The following is a 17,801-nucleotide window of genomic DNA, read 5'->3' as shown; positions in this document are numbered from 1 at the left end:
AGAAGCTGAAGGTGACAATCCTCAGAGGCCTCATGGTCCACATTTGGGTGCTGATATTCAGATAATTAGAGAAAGTTCAGTCGCCTTGTGGAAGGGACAGTCCTACTTCACCACAGGTAAATCGACCTTTGTGCAGGGTTTCCAACGACTTTCCTAGAAAAGACCCTCTGGGGGTTCAAAGAGCAGCCAAAAGTGTTTTCACTTTATAAAGGCCATGGCTTCTGATTGCTGACACCAGTCCACGAGATGAAAAGCTGCAGCTCTCTGTGCCTCCTAAGTCTACTCCCATGGAGCCTCCTCCTCACAGCATGTAAGTCCTGCTGTTTGTTTGTAAGGATGGGGTGAGTTAACAGGACCCTTTTGCCAGTGATGTGGTGAAGAGGCATCTTCACTTTTCAACGCTGATTAGCTCAGCTCTCCAGCTGTGTAGCACCACGCCCTGGAGTGAGATCGAGATGGAGCACTGAGACAAGTTTATATTGGCTTAAATTTACAGCTTCTATTTGGGAATGCTTTTTTTAATTACATTTTGATGCTGTGACTTTCTGTTGCAGCCTGTATAACATGCAACCGTAACTCAAGGGAATGGTTTGGCTCCTTTAAGGAGATGTTAACAGCTAACCGACGAGAGGAAAACCAAAGCAGGAAGTGAATTAACCAATTCTTTAATGAGTGAGTTCACTGACTCCAATTCCTAAAAAATATATCTATGGGGACCTTGCTTGCAAAAATATGTTCAGAGTTGTAAGCCAATAGATAAAAATGCAATAGACTTAAACTCCACTTAACTTTTGACTCCCTTATCTGCATAATAGCTTCAAAACTCCATGTCAGTTTTCAAACACAAAGAGCAAGTTCAGAAGGACAAAACTAGGTTGACGTCAGAAGTCTGATCTATCCAGAAAGAAAGTAGTTAAACAATTACCATGGTGTAGGATCTTTCAGTAGCTGGTGACAAGTTAACCATTTTAAGATAGAAATGTGATCCTTGGCTGCTTCTCTGTCTCATGCACACCCTACCACGTGAAAACAAGGAGGAGGATCTTAAAACATTTGTTCATCTTGAGTGAGGCAGGAAGGTAGTCAGGAGACACTGTGGGTATTTGTGTCTTGTGAAAGGCTATTGATCATTGTGGCGTCGGGTTTTCTGCCATCCACCTATCACGGTGGATGGGTAGAGCAGAAGAGGAGGTTCTGGAACAAGGCTTACAAAAGATGCCCAGCTCCTCACAGCAGCAGTAGGAGGAATGCAGCTCTGTGTCAAGACTTAAGCTCATGCTGGCCAGGATAGCCAGGAAGCACCTTCCAGTCCGGTCAGAATTAACCGAAAATAAAGTTGGTTGTCTTAATTGCTTGTTTGCACATGCACGGTGCACACTAGCGGTTAGAAATCTTCAAAGTTCCTCTTGAAAATCCAGGGTCCTATTCAATTAGGTGAATTGTTTCAATTGTGATAATCATAATCTTTATCTATAACAGCAGTCTACAACCTTCCTAATGCTGTGACCCTTTAATACAGTTCCTCATGCTCTGATGACCTACAACCATAAAATTATTCTTATTGCTACTTCACAGCTGTAATTTTGCCACTGCTATGAATCATTATGTAAATACCTGATATGCAGCCCCTATGAAAGGGTAGCGACATACAGGTTGGGAACCACTGGTAAAGCTGAAAGACAAGACACAAGTTGGTTCAGCAGGTATTCTCACAAGCAACATTAATTTTAATTCCAAATGAAAAGACTATCCTTTATAAATAAATGTAGAATGTTTAGTGACGCTTAAAGAAGTGTGGGTTCTATCTCTTAGCCTGGCTGGGAGGTGTAAGAAAGGATAACGACAGGAACAGTGGCTGGCCTAGGGCCCTGAGATATAGCTGTAGATTTGTATTTGAGCAAGAGACTGAATCTGGAGAGATCAGATAAAGGTTCACAGGTAGCACCTAGGCTTAATGCAAAGGAATAAAGGCTACTTCACAACTAAAAGCCATGTGGGCCAAAGTCATACATGATCTCCTTAACCAGTCTTTAAGTTCAGACCATGCTTGACGAGACATAAAAGATAGGCTAGCATTTGAAAATCTCTTTAAAATAAGGTTGTTTTTTTTTTTTTTTTTAATATGGGAGTGACATGGTCATACACCTAATGAGTTATCTTAGACAAAATAAACATATGTTTAAGAGAAATATGTGGGGTATTAAAAGAGACTGTGAGGAGAGACTCATTAGAATGCTGTTTCGGTAGACCAGAGCAAGAAACAGAGAGAGCAGACGGAAAAGATGGAGGACGCTTGGACCCGGTGCACTTCTTGGGAAAACTTAGGAAAGAGTTCTAAGAGCCTGTTCAAAGTGTTCTGGTGAGGGAATTGTTAGATTGGTGATGGAAATAAAGTGTAGGGGTCATTCATCTCATCTGAAGAGAAGTCCTAGGAAGAAAACCTGCCCCCAGAGATAGTCACAGGAGTAGGAAGACCAGGGATTTGGGATGTCATGAAAGCAGACAGCTGTCTTGAGGTGGGAGAAACAGCTGATAGGTGCCATAAGTGGGGGAAATGGAGCCATTGGACTGAGGAGCTGGAAGCAAGGCGACCAAGAAAGCTTTGGGAAATGGATTCAGTACAGCAGTCACACTGCAGCTGTAGCTTAAAGCTCTGAGGGAACAAGCATACTTAGCGAGTACAGTCAAGGCTTCAATACATGTAAAGTCAAGACAGGGATGGGCCTGCCGTGCTAGTTGCTGGTCATGTTGTTGTGGCAAAATACTCTACAGGAAGCAAAAATAATGAACAACAGGGTTATTTCAGCTCACATTTTGAGGGCACATTCTGCCAAGAGAAAAATCGTGGTGGGAAGAGCTTGAGAGAGCATTGCAGTCAGGAAGAATGAAGAGGAATGCTGTGGTCAGCTAGCTTCCTCTTTTTATTCCCCCTTTTCGTGCCACCTAGGACCCAAGTCCAGGGAATGATGCCATCTGCTTTTAGAATGGATCATCAGTCCTAAAGTTCTCAATCATACATACCTCCATCAAGATTAATTCCTCGCACAAGTATGCCTAGACACTAACATATTCAAAATAAGCCCTGGGAGATGGGTTTGAGACTTGTCTCTTAGGTGACTCCAGATCTTGTCCAGGTCATAATAAGTACTAACCATGGCTGAGGGAAATGGATATTTAAAAATATTTAAACAAATAAACTAAGAAAGTTCAAGGAGTAGAGAGAAACAAAACAATGACAAGCAAGAACTCAAAAGTGATGGAGAGGAAGTGATGGAGAAGCTGAGAAAGCAGCATGCTTCTTCTAAGACTAACAAGGTACATGTAGGTCCCAGCTCTCATATATATGATACAAGCATTCAAGAGGCAGCATCAGAAGGATCCCAGATCCATGTTGAGCCTGAGGGGAGTTTGAGACTAGTTTAGGTTATATAAGTCCCTATTTAGAGATATCTATCTATCTATCTATCTATCTATCTATCTATCTATCTATCTATCTTCATCTGTCTATCATATATCTATCTATCAATTTGGGTATCTATCTATCTATCTCTCTATCTTCATCTGTGTATCATCTATCTATCTATCTATCTATCTATCTTCATCATCATCATCATCATCATCATCATCATATCTCTATCAACTGTCTAGGAATTAAAGGAATAGAAATCAGGCTGGTGACTTAAGAAAAATCTATAAAGGATTGAAGGAAAAGAGCTGAGAGATGGAACTGTTAGTGCTTAACCTTGGGTATATATAGAAACTGCAATGAGGCTAATCTACATTGTCCTCAAATTTATAATGGAAAAAAACAAAACCAAACCAGGAAAAGTGCAGGATTTGGTGTTCCTGCATTAGAGATTGTAAGTGTGAATGTACAGAAGGGTCGAAGGGCTTGCTTTGGATGTGTAAGAGTATCGGCACTGTGCTGGACATTCTACACAAGGAAAGATTTAAGTAAAAAAATGGCAAATATGTTGGGTAAATAATGAAGAGCTAAGGCTGGACACCTGTAACCAACACTCAGAGAAGACAGTCTCTACAGTTCACTGGCCAGCGGCTCCAGCCATCAGTAAACTCCTGGTTCAGTGAGGAACCATGTCTCAAAACATAAGCTGGGGAAATCATTGAGGGAGGCATCATCTGAGGTTGACCCCCTTCTCACTCTCTCTCACATACAATCACACCTGCCCACACACATACACATACGTGCACACTATGAACACACATACTATTCACACACTACTAACACAGCACACATACATTCACAGACACATGCAGACTACAAATACAGTACACATATACACACTACACATACATGTACACACCACAAACACACACATACACACACATACACACATAACACACACCACACCTACAAAAAGGAGAGCTGCAGAGACTGCACAAGACAGCAGCTAATGATCTGTTGACTGAGGACTGTGAAGAAAGGGGAGGAGAGAGCCAAGGACGGAATGGCTCCTCCCTGGTGCTGCTTGTTTGTGTTGTGGAAGGGGAAACATATTTCATAGGAAGTCGTAGGATGTGAAAAGCACATAAACAGTGTGTCTGGCATGTTTTCCTTTACTGAACTGACTTGTAGAAAGGCCTATGGCAGTTGAGAGAGCATGCGGAGGACAGAGATTGGTGGTTCATTTGGCCCATTGAGGGCGTGGCCTCTGTGAATGACGGCTGTGTCCCAGCCGAGAACTTTCAAGGGAGGAGAATATGAAAAGCCCGGGTACTCACACCTGGAGTTTCCTTCAGGCACAGCCGCACGTGGGGAGTGGGCACCGCGCTGAGAACACTACCTTGGATTTAAAAACATCATTCCTAATAAGGCATAGTTCTTCTTCCTAAGCAGTTAGGAAGTTTCTCTGTGTTTCATCCAGGAGAAAATACTCAGAAGGGCACGAATGGACCTGGTTGCACATTTTAATGAGTTGATGATTCCTTGGGTTGTGGGGAGATGTGGAGTATTGGATGTTTTAGATGACATTCACTGTGCAGTGGATTTACAACTGGACCAGATAGATCAGCAGTAACTAAGAATAGGAAAGCCAATGTCTGAAATAGATATTTCTTGGAAGAAATAGGAAAGACTTTTGTGATATTTTTTCCCAAAATATTTCCTTTATTTTAATGGAAAAGAACATGTTGCTCCGTAGTCGCATGGAGGTGTGCTATGGGGAGGAGTGATATGTTTTAAGTCAGCGTTGCTCTTGATACTAGGTGATCTCAGATCCAGAGCAAGACTGGATGCTGGGCAGCCACGGCTGGTGTTGTCCTTGTGTGGCTTGTAGTTCACGCCAGGTTTTCTCATGTGGAGTGCAACCTACACGTTTGGCTCTGTATGGGATCCCTGATTCCTAAGTGTGTTGAAAAGCCCCCGAGGGCTCCTCTTTATTCTGTATGGAGGAAGTGGTCTTGTGATGCTTTCATTTCTTTGAGGTGCCTTAAGACATGACCCACGGAGATGCCACAGTTGCTCAAAGAGGCAAAAGTGTTCATTCACAGTCCTAGAGACCAGAAGTCTAAAAGACTCTGTGTACACATCTGTGCTAGCTCTTCACACAGGCTGTGATGCTACCGGAATGATACGATACGTACATCTGAGCAGAGCCTGTGTCTGTATTTGCAGCATATTCTTCTCTGTAGCCTCTGTAGCTCTAGCTCCTCCATGTCTCTATGCTCAAACCGTCCCTTTTCTCTTAGGAGGACTGCAGTCATCTGATGTAGCAGATCTAAATTCTCGATCATTTCCACTTGAGATTCCCAGTCTGACTCCATCAGCAAAGACACTGTATCTATCCAAATGGTGACTGACATTCAGGTGTTTAGGGTAGAGGCATCCATTTGGAAGAAAGGGGCAGTGTTCAACTCAAAACAAGTGGTAATAAGATGTCTGAGACATGAATTATTTTAGTTTGAAAACTGTCAGGCAGACCAGCTGTAAAGGGAAGGGCCTGCTAGAGAGAGGCCAAAACTGTGAAGGCCTCAGGATGTAACACAGGAAGTGGTCTGGCAGGGCAGCCCTCCCTCAGGATCTGTGTGTCCCAGAGAGGATTTACCGGATGAACTTGCGGCAAGCTCCTTGGCCTTGTGTATGTCTCCACGGTCTCCTGACTTTTTGATAAATGGGAACGAATAAGCAAGCCCCACCCTGAAGGCTAAAGCATAACTTTTCATACTCTAGACTGGACCAAAGAAAGGACACAATGAATGTTCAACTTTCCACTCAAATGCTGTCATTCACTAGCCAACATGTGAACAACAACTAACACTAGTCTCAGATGAATGCATTTGCTCACCGAACCTTGCACATGCCAGTGAAACCAGCAGGTACTTGGGGATTTGGACCCTTGTGGAAAATATGCAGTTCAAGTTTCCTGTGGCTTCCTTAGTGGAGCAAGTATTTTGTGAACATCTGTTTGCTTCCAGGCTCTGCCTAGGAAGTCACTGAACCAGAAAACAGGGAAGGTCTTGCTGATCACTGGTTCAGTGGTCATGACCAAGCTGCACACTTTATTACTCCTATTCTTCCCAAGGCAATTTGGTTGAATATGCTTCTCTCAACTTTTTATTTGTTTCTGTGTGTGTGCATGCATGCTCACACGCAAACTTATCACAGTACACTGTGGAGGGCAGAAGACAACCCATAGGACTTGGTTCTTTTCCTTCAACCACCTGGGTCCCACAGAAAGAATTCAGGTCATTAGCCTTGGCAACAAGTACCGCTCCCCACCGATTCTTAATCCCAGTCAGGAAAAATGATTCTTATTAACATACTAATATATTTGTATAGTGTTTATTATTTGTAGTCCTCTTCATTCTGTCTTTGAAACCATCTTCAATTTATTCTTCATGGTTCTAGGCTATAAAACCAGTTTAGGAAAATTAAGCAATTAATTTAAACCCATGGCAGCCAGCCTGTGGACTCAAGTTTGAGCTTTCTGTCATATATTACTTGTTTTATTTAATAATGAAAAGGGGAAACCATTGGTGGGTACATACTAATTGTATCTCAGACTAAAGCAGTATGAAAAATTAAGCTAACCATGCTGTGCAATGGAGAGCAAACTGGGTTCAGAGCCAGAGAACTGGCATTTTAGCCTCTGCTCCCTGATTTGAACTGAAAAAAGATGTTCGTGATTTTGGAAAGTCAACTGACAGTTCATGGAGTGGATCTGAACTCTTGAAGCTCACGTGCTGTGTTTCAAATGAAGAGGTTCTGAGATGTAGCACACAAATCCTCCTGTCACTTGGTAAGATTTTATTTTCTGGAAATCAGCCGATTCTGGCTCATGGAGCAAACGTGTTTGCATAATGTGCTGGTTGCCATGTGTTTGGGAGATGTTCCCATATGCCATTGTTGACACAACAGTGATGGAGCTTTTAAATGTTGAGACTATGAAAATGTAATGTGATTGGACTTGGACAGGGGCCTGAAACAGACCACACATTGTATTTATTTTACTGCCAAACAGGTCAAACAATTTTGCTTGGAGAGCTTTGAACCTTCTTGATAGGAATACTTTACATTTCATTTTAAATATATGCTGAGTTGTGCTGAAATATTCATCTTGAGAACCTGATTTTAGTTCATATTTTTCTCAAAGACCTTTCACTTTTGTCAATTTCATTTTGCAGATTTATTTTGGAAAACAATTCATCCTATCTAGTTGGGGGAAAGAGACTTGGTTAAAGCTTGCCTTGAAGATTTGTCAGGACTCAGTTTGTCCCTTAGAACAGTGATGTATTTTATAACCTTCCCTGAGTAATCGTCAGATCTCCTGGCTAGGATCTGCTTTGTCCCCTTTCCTCTTGCCCAATTGCACACTCCTTCCACATGTCTTCCTGGCCCTAATCCTCAGGGATTAGCCTGCTGCATGGCATGAAACAGGCATCCAGAATGTGAGAAGATGTGAAGTATGTGCTCCATGGCATTCACACTGGCTCCAAACTCTCTTCTCAACTGCTCCATTCTCTTGGTCACGCAGACAGGAACTCCTCAGGTCTCACTGAGACCAAGCAGATTGTGAAACACCTGTGGCATGTCCTGTGTAGTGATAATTACATGTCCCCACTATGGCTATTATGTAAGTTGGGTTTCTGTCACTATTACAAAAGTCTCAGTTCACTATTTTGAGAAAGAGATTTAGTTTGGCTCATGGTTTTAGAGGTTTCAGCCCATGGTTTGTTGGCTTATTTTTTTTGGGAGATGTAATGAAGCATCTCAACTGAAAGCAAAGCAACCAAAGCACAATAAAGGATAAAATTGCAATAGGAAGGTACTGGATCCCCCTTGTCCTCCGAAGGCTTCTTAGCCACTCATCTACAGACTTCTACTGAGGCCATACTTCTCAAAAGCTCCACAATACCTCAACAGCATCTCAAATGGACTATCTCTGGCAGATGGAATTCCAAGAGACAGAGTAGACTCTGATGTGAGAAAAATGAGTGAATGGATCTCAGTCCTTGTTCCAAGAAGAGGAAGGAAAGCACCTCTTAGTGGAGATCCTGGTAAGCCAGCTGTGTCTGGCCACCTTTCTAGCCCAAGCCCCAGAGAGTGAGTTGCTCCATTGTCTAAGATATCTCAAAATTCTGCCTTCGGGCTCCCCAGGATGACACAGTATGGAGCACGATTTTCGTTTTCCTTGACTTTTGATAACTCTCACATAACCTGATTCTACATTCAGATGTATAAGACATTCCTAGTTCTTTTTTTTTTAATATTTTTTATTTTTAAATAATTTTATACATTCACCTGTATCCCAGCTGTAGCCCCCTCCCTCTTTTCCTCTCTCCCTCATCTCCTCCCTGCCCCCTTCTGAGTCCACTGAGAGGGGGTGTCCTCCTCTCCTTCAGTCTGGCCCTAGCTTATCAGGTATCCCCATGATGGCTGCAATGTCCTTATCTGTGGTGTAGCAAGGCTGCTTCTCCTTCAGAAGGGAGGGGAAGTTCATGAGTTCATGTCAGAAACAGTCCCTGTCCCCCTCATTAGGGAACCTTCTTGGATACTGAGCTACCATGGGACACGTGTGAGCAGGGGTTGTAGGTTATATCCATGCATAGTCCTTGGTTGGATAGACAGTCTCATAGAAGACCCCTGTGCACAGATATATTTGGACCTTGTGGGGCTCCCTGTCCCCTCTAGGATATACTAATTCCTCCTTCCTTCATATGATTCGCTACACTCTGCAGAAGGCTTGGTTATGGGTCTCAGCAACGCCTTGATACATTGCTAGGTAGAGTCTTTCAGGTGCCCTCTGTGGTAGGCTAATGTCCTGCCACTTGTTTTCTCCTATTTCTAATGTCCATCCCCTTTGTCTTTCTAGATGAGTATTGATTATTTTACCCCTGGACCTCTTTCTTGTTTATCTTCTTTAGTTGTACATATTTTAGTATGTTTATCCTATCTTATAGGGCTATATAAGTGAGTATATACCATGTATGTCTTTCTGCTTTTGGGATACCTCACTCAGGATGATTTTTTTTTTCTAGATCCCACCATTTGCCTGCAAAATTCATGATTTCCTTGTTTTTAATTGCTGAGTAGTATTCCATTGTGTAAAAGTACCACAATTTCTGTATCCATTCCTCCGTTGATGGACATCTGGGTTGTTTCCAGCATTCCTAGTTCTGAGACTCCAGTTGACCATAGTGAAGGTGAAGACAGTTGACATTTCTCACAAATTATAATTTTTCTTCTAGATTGCACATGAAATTCTCAATTTGCCTCATGAATCTTCAAATTCAAATCCCAGAGCACTTCAAATTCTGTTGACTTACACTGAAACATCAAATTTCCTGAGTGACAGTTTGTGCTTAGATTTACCAGGGATGCTAGCTCTGAGAGGCACCGTTATGATTACAGAGTAGAGTTGAGCACCGGTGAGCAGTGGATGTTCAGGAAAAGTATGTCATTCATTTCTCAGAAATCTTTTTCTTTTTTAATGTTAGCATCATAATCATTTTCTCCTTTGACTTGCCAGGGAGCTTCCTTTTATTTTTTTATCATGTCTATGTACATGGTCTGTGTGTGTGTGTGTGTGTGTGTGTGTGTGTGTTTTGCAGGTCTGAGTGTGTGCCTGTGGAGATCCAACGCCAGCGTCAAGCATCTTCCTTGATTTCTCTCCACCTTAATCACTGAGGTCTCTCAGGTGAACCTTCAGAGATGATTGATATGGCTTGTCTAGATGAAAGGTTTGCTGCAGGGCTCCTTACTCCCGCTTTTCCAGTGTGCCAGGATTTGCCAGTGTGTGGACACCACACTTTCCTGTAGACCTAACTCCAGTTTCACTTACTGCTTGCACAGCAAGCTCTTTAAGCACAGAACTTTCTCTCCAAACCCAGAACCTCGTTCTCTGTCATTTCTCTGCAGGCAGGTTAGCTTCTTCACCATCTGGACATAGAACCACATTGCTCAGATTTTAATCTTGGCCCTTCCACTTACTAATTGCGTAGCCATGAGCGAACTAATTACCCTTCTTAAGCTTCAGTTTCCTTACCTATAAAATGGACCAAATAATAGTACCTAAAATATAAGGATTAGTAGGAATGTTAAATAAACTACATCATTGTAAATCTATAGATGGCAGCTAATATTAGTTGTTATTTGTAATTGCCCACTGCTATTGAAAAGCTTCTACTATCAAATTTCCATAAATATGTGGAGTTGAGGATACAAACAGTATTCTAAACAGAATTCAGAAGCAAAGGGCAAGTTTTAGTCTCATGGATCTCTCTGTATACTTAATAATGGCATATGAAAGATTTTAAGGATTTGAATGAGTCCAGACAGTTTCTATTGAACAACAATGAAAATCCGTGGGTGACACAAACAATGTGCAGAACCCTTTCTGAAAAGGGATATCTAGATTTGGGTTAGCTACTGCTCAGCTTTGCTACTGACTCACTTCCTCATTTCTGTCTTTGTATGTGTTTGGAGACTGTGATAAATTCTACTTCAACATTAAAGTACCTAAAAGGAATCAAATGCTGCCTCTCTTTATCAAAACACCCAAACACTGAAAAAGACACAAATATCTCCTAATTTTCTGAAAATGAATGACACTCTACTCTTTGAACTAAGTGATGGTATTAGGGTCCAGAATTTGATTAGTTGTGTGGATTTAAGAACCAGCATGCTGAATTTATGGTGGATATGGCCAAAAATAACTTAAGAAAAAGTATGCTATTATCAGAAATATACCTTAAGGGACTGGGAAGATAGCTCCATCAATAAAGCGCTGGCCCTGCAAACAAGAAGACCCGAGTTAGAATCCCAGAACACTTACAAAGCCAGCGTGGTCATCTGCTTGTAATCCCAGGACTGGGGGAGGGACAGGCAGGACTATTTTTTACTTCATTTTCTACAGCTCAGGTTATGTTTGCATCCAATTCATTACATTAGAGCTCTTCCTTTCCTTATTGAATTCAATATTTTCCCCCAAATATCACTAACCCGGATAATCCCGAGATGTCTGGAACCTGCATCCTTGTCCTTCACAGTAAAATGGTTGCTGTTCCTGGGGTCTCACTGAAGAGCTGCAACTCAGCAGTTAAGCATCGCTTGCAATTGCAGAGGGCTGAAGGAACCTTAGTTTCCTAGACCCAAGTGAGGCAGCTCAAAGCCACCAGTAACTCCAGGTTCTCTGATGCCCTCTTCTGGCCTCTGAAGGAAGCTCTACCTACATGCACACACACAGACACATACATATATATGAAAATATAACACAAAAAAAGAAAAATCCTAAAAGAAAAAAAAGCAGAACTAGAATAAGATTTCTATTGCTATTTTTCTTCATCCTCATGACCTGTACAAGTATCATCACTGCAGAAGTAAAATTTCTTTCTTTATGTGTGTGTGTGCACATAACATCTCTGTATATTCATATGTGTGTAAGGGCCATTATGTGAGGTTTGGTGTATGTTTGTGTATGTTCATATGTATATATCTGTATGTAAGTGGGCATGAGTATGTGTGCTCATTTGTGCACATATTGAGAATATGTATGTATATATGTACATTGTGCATATGAGTATGTGTGTGTCTGTATGTATGCATATTTCTATGTGTGTCTATGGATGAATGCAGTGGGCATATGCATACACATGTGTGTGTGTGTGTGTGCATGTGTGTGTGTGTGTCTGTGTATGTGTGTGTGTGTGTGTAGGCTTGTATTTGTCCAGGTCGACCTGTGTTTTGTGGCCCAAGTTCCACTTCAGCTTTCATTTCTCATGAGAATGTTGTTTACTGAGGCAGGATCTCTCATTGACCTGGAACTCTCCATGAAGGCTTTCTAAGCTGGCTGGCCACTTACTCTAGGAACCCAGTGTCCTCTAACCATACTTAGCCCTTTCACACAGTTTCAAGGCATTGAAGTTGGGTTTGCACGCTTGCATGGAAGCTACTTTATAGCTAGGATAACTTCTTAGCCCTGAAATTGCAATTATTAATGAGCACGCATAAGAATCTACCTGGCATTCTTGTGGTGGCCTTCAGGCAAGGTCTATTTTGACCTTGATATCAAAAAGTAGATCTGGACATACAGCTTAGGGGTATAGTGCCTGCCCAGTATACACAAAGCCCTGGGCTTAGTTCCCAGAACTTCAATAAAAGAAAAAAGAAAGAGAATCAGAGACCAAATTAAGTTTCTGCAACAGGAAGCAGCTGAGCTAGAGTGGTGAGAGGTCTGGTCCCACCTCCATGGTGACAAGTCTAGGACACTTTTGACAGGCCTGGGGGTGGGCTGTGAACATGCTCTGATCCTAAAGCGAAACAGATAACAACCAAAAGGTTTCTGACACCGTCCTTCCACTATTGTGTGTTATGTGTAAAATGTCTACCTGCACAGTGAAATATTTTAATCGTATTATACAATATATCTTTAAAATAATTTATTTTTGAGACACAGCTAAAAACAGTAACTTACCAACTTGTTTAAACTCTCCTCTCCCCACTTTGGAGTGGGGCCTCACAGAATCTTATTTTAATAGGAATGATTTGTGGAGACAGGGAAATAAAAGTCCTTAATGATTATAAGTGGAAGGCAATATACTTCTATCCCTGGTGCCTTATTTTCCGCAACACCTTGGGCCAGGAATGTTTACTAAATGAGGTACTCAGGCCCCATTCCTGCAGTTTCCTTCACTGGAATCACACACATAGCCCCTTTAGCCCCTTAAAATTTCCACTCTATTTTGATACAAAGAAATGATCAATTGAGACCTTCATTCGTGAAACTCAAAAAGTAGATTTTATGCTCTGGATTGAAAAGTGATGTTTTCACTCTTTCTTCTCTGCATAGCTGGTTCATCTTTCTTTAATCCCTGGGAGAGTTGATGAAAGAGAATGTCTCCCTCTTATAGTGTTTCCTTTGGATTATTCTCATTCAGTCTGGTAATCCTCTGTTTTTACATTTCCTTTACAGAAATTACATATAGAGCTAAACCAGAAGATTTTTACCTCTGATTTGCAGTGGAAAGCAGAAGGAAAGGAATGCTTTCAGACTCCAGATCTTGTTTCCAAAGGTTTTTTCAGAAGCAACAGTGAGGGATTAAAGTTTGATCATGGAGCAGGTAGTGGGGCTGGACAGAGAACAAAGCAGATGCCAGTCTAAGCAGATTATCCTTAGTGTTCACAGAGTACAGGGGTCTTTGTCAATACAAACCAGAGGGAAACTGAGATCTACAACCCATGAGGAAGATACAGAAACAGGAATGAGTGTTAATTGCCCAAACACTGAGGTGCCAGCCATCTTAATGAGGAGAGTAAAGCTTTGCAAAATGATAGACAGCAGAGAACAAACAACCGGTGTTCATCTTGTCAGGCCATTAAACGCCCAGACCTGGATCTTAGCACATGTTCCACTAAGCTGACAGAGAAAGGAAGTAGATCAGTCCCACGCTATATCAAAGATGTGGAGTCAGATGAGGATAATCAGCCTGTAAAAACAGCCATTAAATAATTTTCTACTCATTCGAACAGACACCAGAGAAAGCCAGGTAGTAATTTTTGTCTCTGTCTTCTCTCTGCACACACAAACAGACTGTAGTGGGTAGGGCGTGAACAAGATTTCCAAACTGATTTGCTTAATTCCCTTCATTGCTGAGCAAGCTCACAGCAGGTGCAGCTTTTATTTCAGAGTACAAAAACAAACAGAGCTGATGGGGTGTCATTGATCTGGGAGCCTACAAGCACTGTGCCATCAAAGACTTACTTACGGTCTCTAAAACGAAAGTGGCAAGAGCAGAGTAAACTATCAAAACAATTCCTCCCAGCTGCGAGATCTGGAGCAAGGCATGGCCAAGGGCAAAGTGTGCCCAACCTGGCTAAGAGCTTTCTTGCTCTTGATGGGATTTGAGTATTAAACGAAGACTCAGGATTTCTGGGTTCACGTTCCAGTTGTTTACCAACTAAAGAGCCCACAAAAAGTGTTCATGAAGCTTTTGTGCTTCACATTATTCGCCCCAAACATGTTGATGAGTTAAGTATAAATGAATCTGAAACATATGGTTCACATTTCTGTGGAAATCCTCAGGGCGTATTAAGGGAATTAAAGGGAAATGTGTTAGGCCAAACATATTTAAGAATTCTTACAAAACCCAAATCCAGCAAAATATTTTAACATTTTCTGGTGAGCCTGTCCCAGTTTATTCTTCTGTAATAGTGTGTTTGCTCAGTTTCCTTATTCTTTCATTTTTATGTGATGTGTAGAGCCCAGATCATTGAAACGTATTACAACAAGGTTACGAATCTGGATCTTTAATCTCAAGTAATCAAATTCATCACAGAGTAATTAAAATATACTTAAAACCTTAGGGAATTTGGACCAATTACAAAGAAGCTAAATTTTGAAATGTTGAGGTTGAAGTTATTCAGTACATTGAATTTAAATCATTTTAAGCGAACATATTCTTTGGATTCATTTATCATTATTTAGTTTTGTTTAAGGCACTTTCCTTACATGCCTAGGGTTCAGGCTGATTTAAAAATAAATAAACTATGTGGATCATGACTTCACGGAACATGCCCTTGCATCAAGTTATTATATAATTGGCTGCATGTTACACTCTTACCACAGTTTAATTCCATGTGGTACTGTAGATTACTTTTCAGAGTTCGTTTTCTGAGGTAGGGAAGAATCTATTGAAGGAAAACCATAGAAATGATGGATATAATCCACCCAATTAGTATTCATGTAAAAGTATATTTCAGAAGATCATCGCTTTCACTCTAAAGACATTTGGACATTATCTTCCATGTGATTTCTTCATGCAGCATTTCTTCTAGCTGTCCTCCATGGGGAAGAGATGGGTGGGTTAATTAGGCTTTTTTTTGCCTTCGGTAAATTAGGGTTTCCTGGTGACTATTTCTGATTTTGCTGGAGGTCATAAGGGAAATGTACAGTAAAGAACTAGGACATAGCTCTCGCTTCCTTAGTGTGTAGGAGCCTGAATTATCCCCAACACCACCCAAAAAACTGGGGACTCTGGAGATGACCCATATGTAATGTACTAACTGAACAATCATGAGGACTTGAGTTTGAATCCCTAAGATCCATATAATAGCTGGGTAATAATGATGCTCCCCTGTAATCCGAGAGCTCGGAGTAGGAGAAGATGGATCCCAAGGGCTAAAATGGAAATCCCAAGCTCAGTGTGAGATTCAAAAACTAAGATGGAGAGATAACTCCTATCCCTGACAGGCCACAAACTTAACATATAAAAGTGAGCAGCCTTTCTATGTACAAATGTCAAACACACTGAGAAACAAATCAGGTAAACAATTCCATTTACCATAGTCTAAAATAGGTATATATGTCTAAATCTAACAAAGCTTGCTGACAGACTACAATGAATTGAGGAGGACACTAGAAGATGAAAGCATGCTCAACAGATTTAAAGAATTAATACTATGAAAATGACCACAAGCAAATGTAATTTATAGATTCAATGCAATCCTACTCAAAAATTTTATCACATTCTTCACAGAAATAGTAAACAGTATCTTAAATCCTAAATTCTAAAATTCATATTATGGAAGTACAAAAGACCCGGGTCAGGCAATCCTATCCTGAGCAAGAAGAAAAATGATAGGTTACTACACCAGATCTGAAGCCACAGCCATGTTACAGAGCGACATTTTGTGGAGGGTGAGAGGTGTTGATTAGTTCATTTTTTCACATGTAGCTATCCAACTTCCTCTTGACCATTTGCTGATGACACCACTCTTTCTCTAATGTGTATTTTTTGAATTTTTAAAAACAGAAAAAAAAAACAGGTGTCTATAGTTACATAGACTTACTCTGAGTCTTCTTTTCCATTCCATTGATCTTTAAGTCTGTTTTTTTGTTCTGTGCCATGTTGATTTTATGACTATGTCTCTGTAGCATAATTTGTATAACATATATGGTTCTGTCTTAGGCAATGTTCCTCTTACTCAGGAATGCTTTTTCCACTTGGGAATCTTTTGTGTTTCTGTGTGGATTTTTAAGTTTTTAATTCTGAAACTGCTAAAGACAAAAGCAGGAAGTATGCCACAGTCATAGGTAGACATAAAGACTTTTGGAATAGAATTCTGGTTGTTCAGGAAATACGGCCAACAATTGACAAAGTGGTGCATTATGAAATTAAAGGGGGTTGGTATAGCAAAGGGAATAGTCAACTTCATGATGAGGCAGTCTACCAGATGGAAAAAAGTCTTTACTAGCTCTTTGTCTGACAGAGAATATACAAAAAAACCAAAGCCCAAACATCAAGAAAACAAATAAATACCTCAAAAGAAATAGTCTATGGTACCGAACAAAGAGTTCTCAACAGAAGTAAAAGCAGCTACTGAACATTGTTAAAGTGCCCACCGCCCTTTGCCACCATGGAAAAACAAATTAAACTTACTTTGAGATTCCAGCTCACTCAGGAAGACTTCATTTATACAGTCGTTTCCATTTGGGTTTTTCATCTATCTTTAGTTTTGGTTGGCCTCGCTCACATTCTTATTCTTCCTCTGCTCTTCATTTCTGTCTACCTTTCAACCTCTTCTTCGTCAGTATCCCCCTTTCTACTTTCACATTAGGAGTGTTTTCCTATCCTCTCCCTTTAGACTTCTCCCACGGGCACACATATCTCGGGTGCCCTCTTGCTATGATGTGAGCAAAGGAGGGGGACTGTTTGTGTAAACATAGTGGATCAGCAGAAGCACAGGGAGGTTGAGAAATCAGTGGAGGGCAAATGTGGTCAGAGTGCATTTTATACACGTGTGCTATTGTCAACACTTAATAACGGTTAAAAAGATAAGGTGGAAAACACATCCGCTGTGGACTTGTGGCCTTCGCATGAGCATGCACTGCTGTACACACCTGCACGTGAACATGTACCCACACCTGGACACATGTATAGATGCATATACTGAGTGGATATATAGTGAGGAGAGGGTAATTAACTCTTGATTGGTCTCCCAATGTTCGTGTAAAATCACCCAGAACTGCAGGTTATGCAAAGATGAAAAGGCAAAAAAATGCACCCCTTAAATTTAAAAAATACTACATTATTACTAAACTGTTCTCACCATGGTATACTTCCAATTTAAACACATGTAAGTTTCTGGTATTTGGCTCTAAACAAAAATACAATGGTCCAGCAAAGACAAATTTCCTTCTTATCTCATATTTTATTTTTCAAAGGCAGCATCTTAGACTGATGATACCCACCAACCAAGGGCTTATGATAGAGACAGCTTCAGGATTTGAGTCCCTTTGTGTGTGTGTGTGTGTGTGTGTGTGTGTGTGTGTGTGTGTGTGTGT

The 17,801-nt window shown here is 41.0% G+C and overlaps 1 long non-coding RNA gene across 1 annotated transcript; it reads right to left on the bottom strand.

The window, feature by feature from the left end:
• Positions 1-5,182: 5,182 nt before the first annotated feature.
• Positions 5,183-17,123, bottom strand: LOC129678389 (uncharacterized). Its single transcript, XR_008720371.1, has 4 exons — positions 16,897-17,123; positions 11,462-11,687; positions 11,210-11,252; positions 5,183-10,399 (listed from the first exon to the last, which is right to left on the bottom strand). It is a non-coding gene; the product is annotated as an uncharacterized LOC129678389 (long non-coding RNA).
• Positions 17,124-17,801: the final 678 nt, after the last annotated feature.

This window comes from Psammomys obesus, unplaced genomic scaffold, assembly GCF_907164565.1.
Source record: "Psammomys obesus unplaced genomic scaffold, mPsaObe1.curated_primary_1811, whole genome shotgun sequence".
Classification (NCBI taxonomy): Eukaryota; Metazoa; Chordata; class Mammalia; order Rodentia; family Muridae; genus Psammomys; species Psammomys obesus.
Note: the sequence above shows the minus strand (reverse complement) of the source record. Positions and strands in the feature narration are given on the sequence as shown.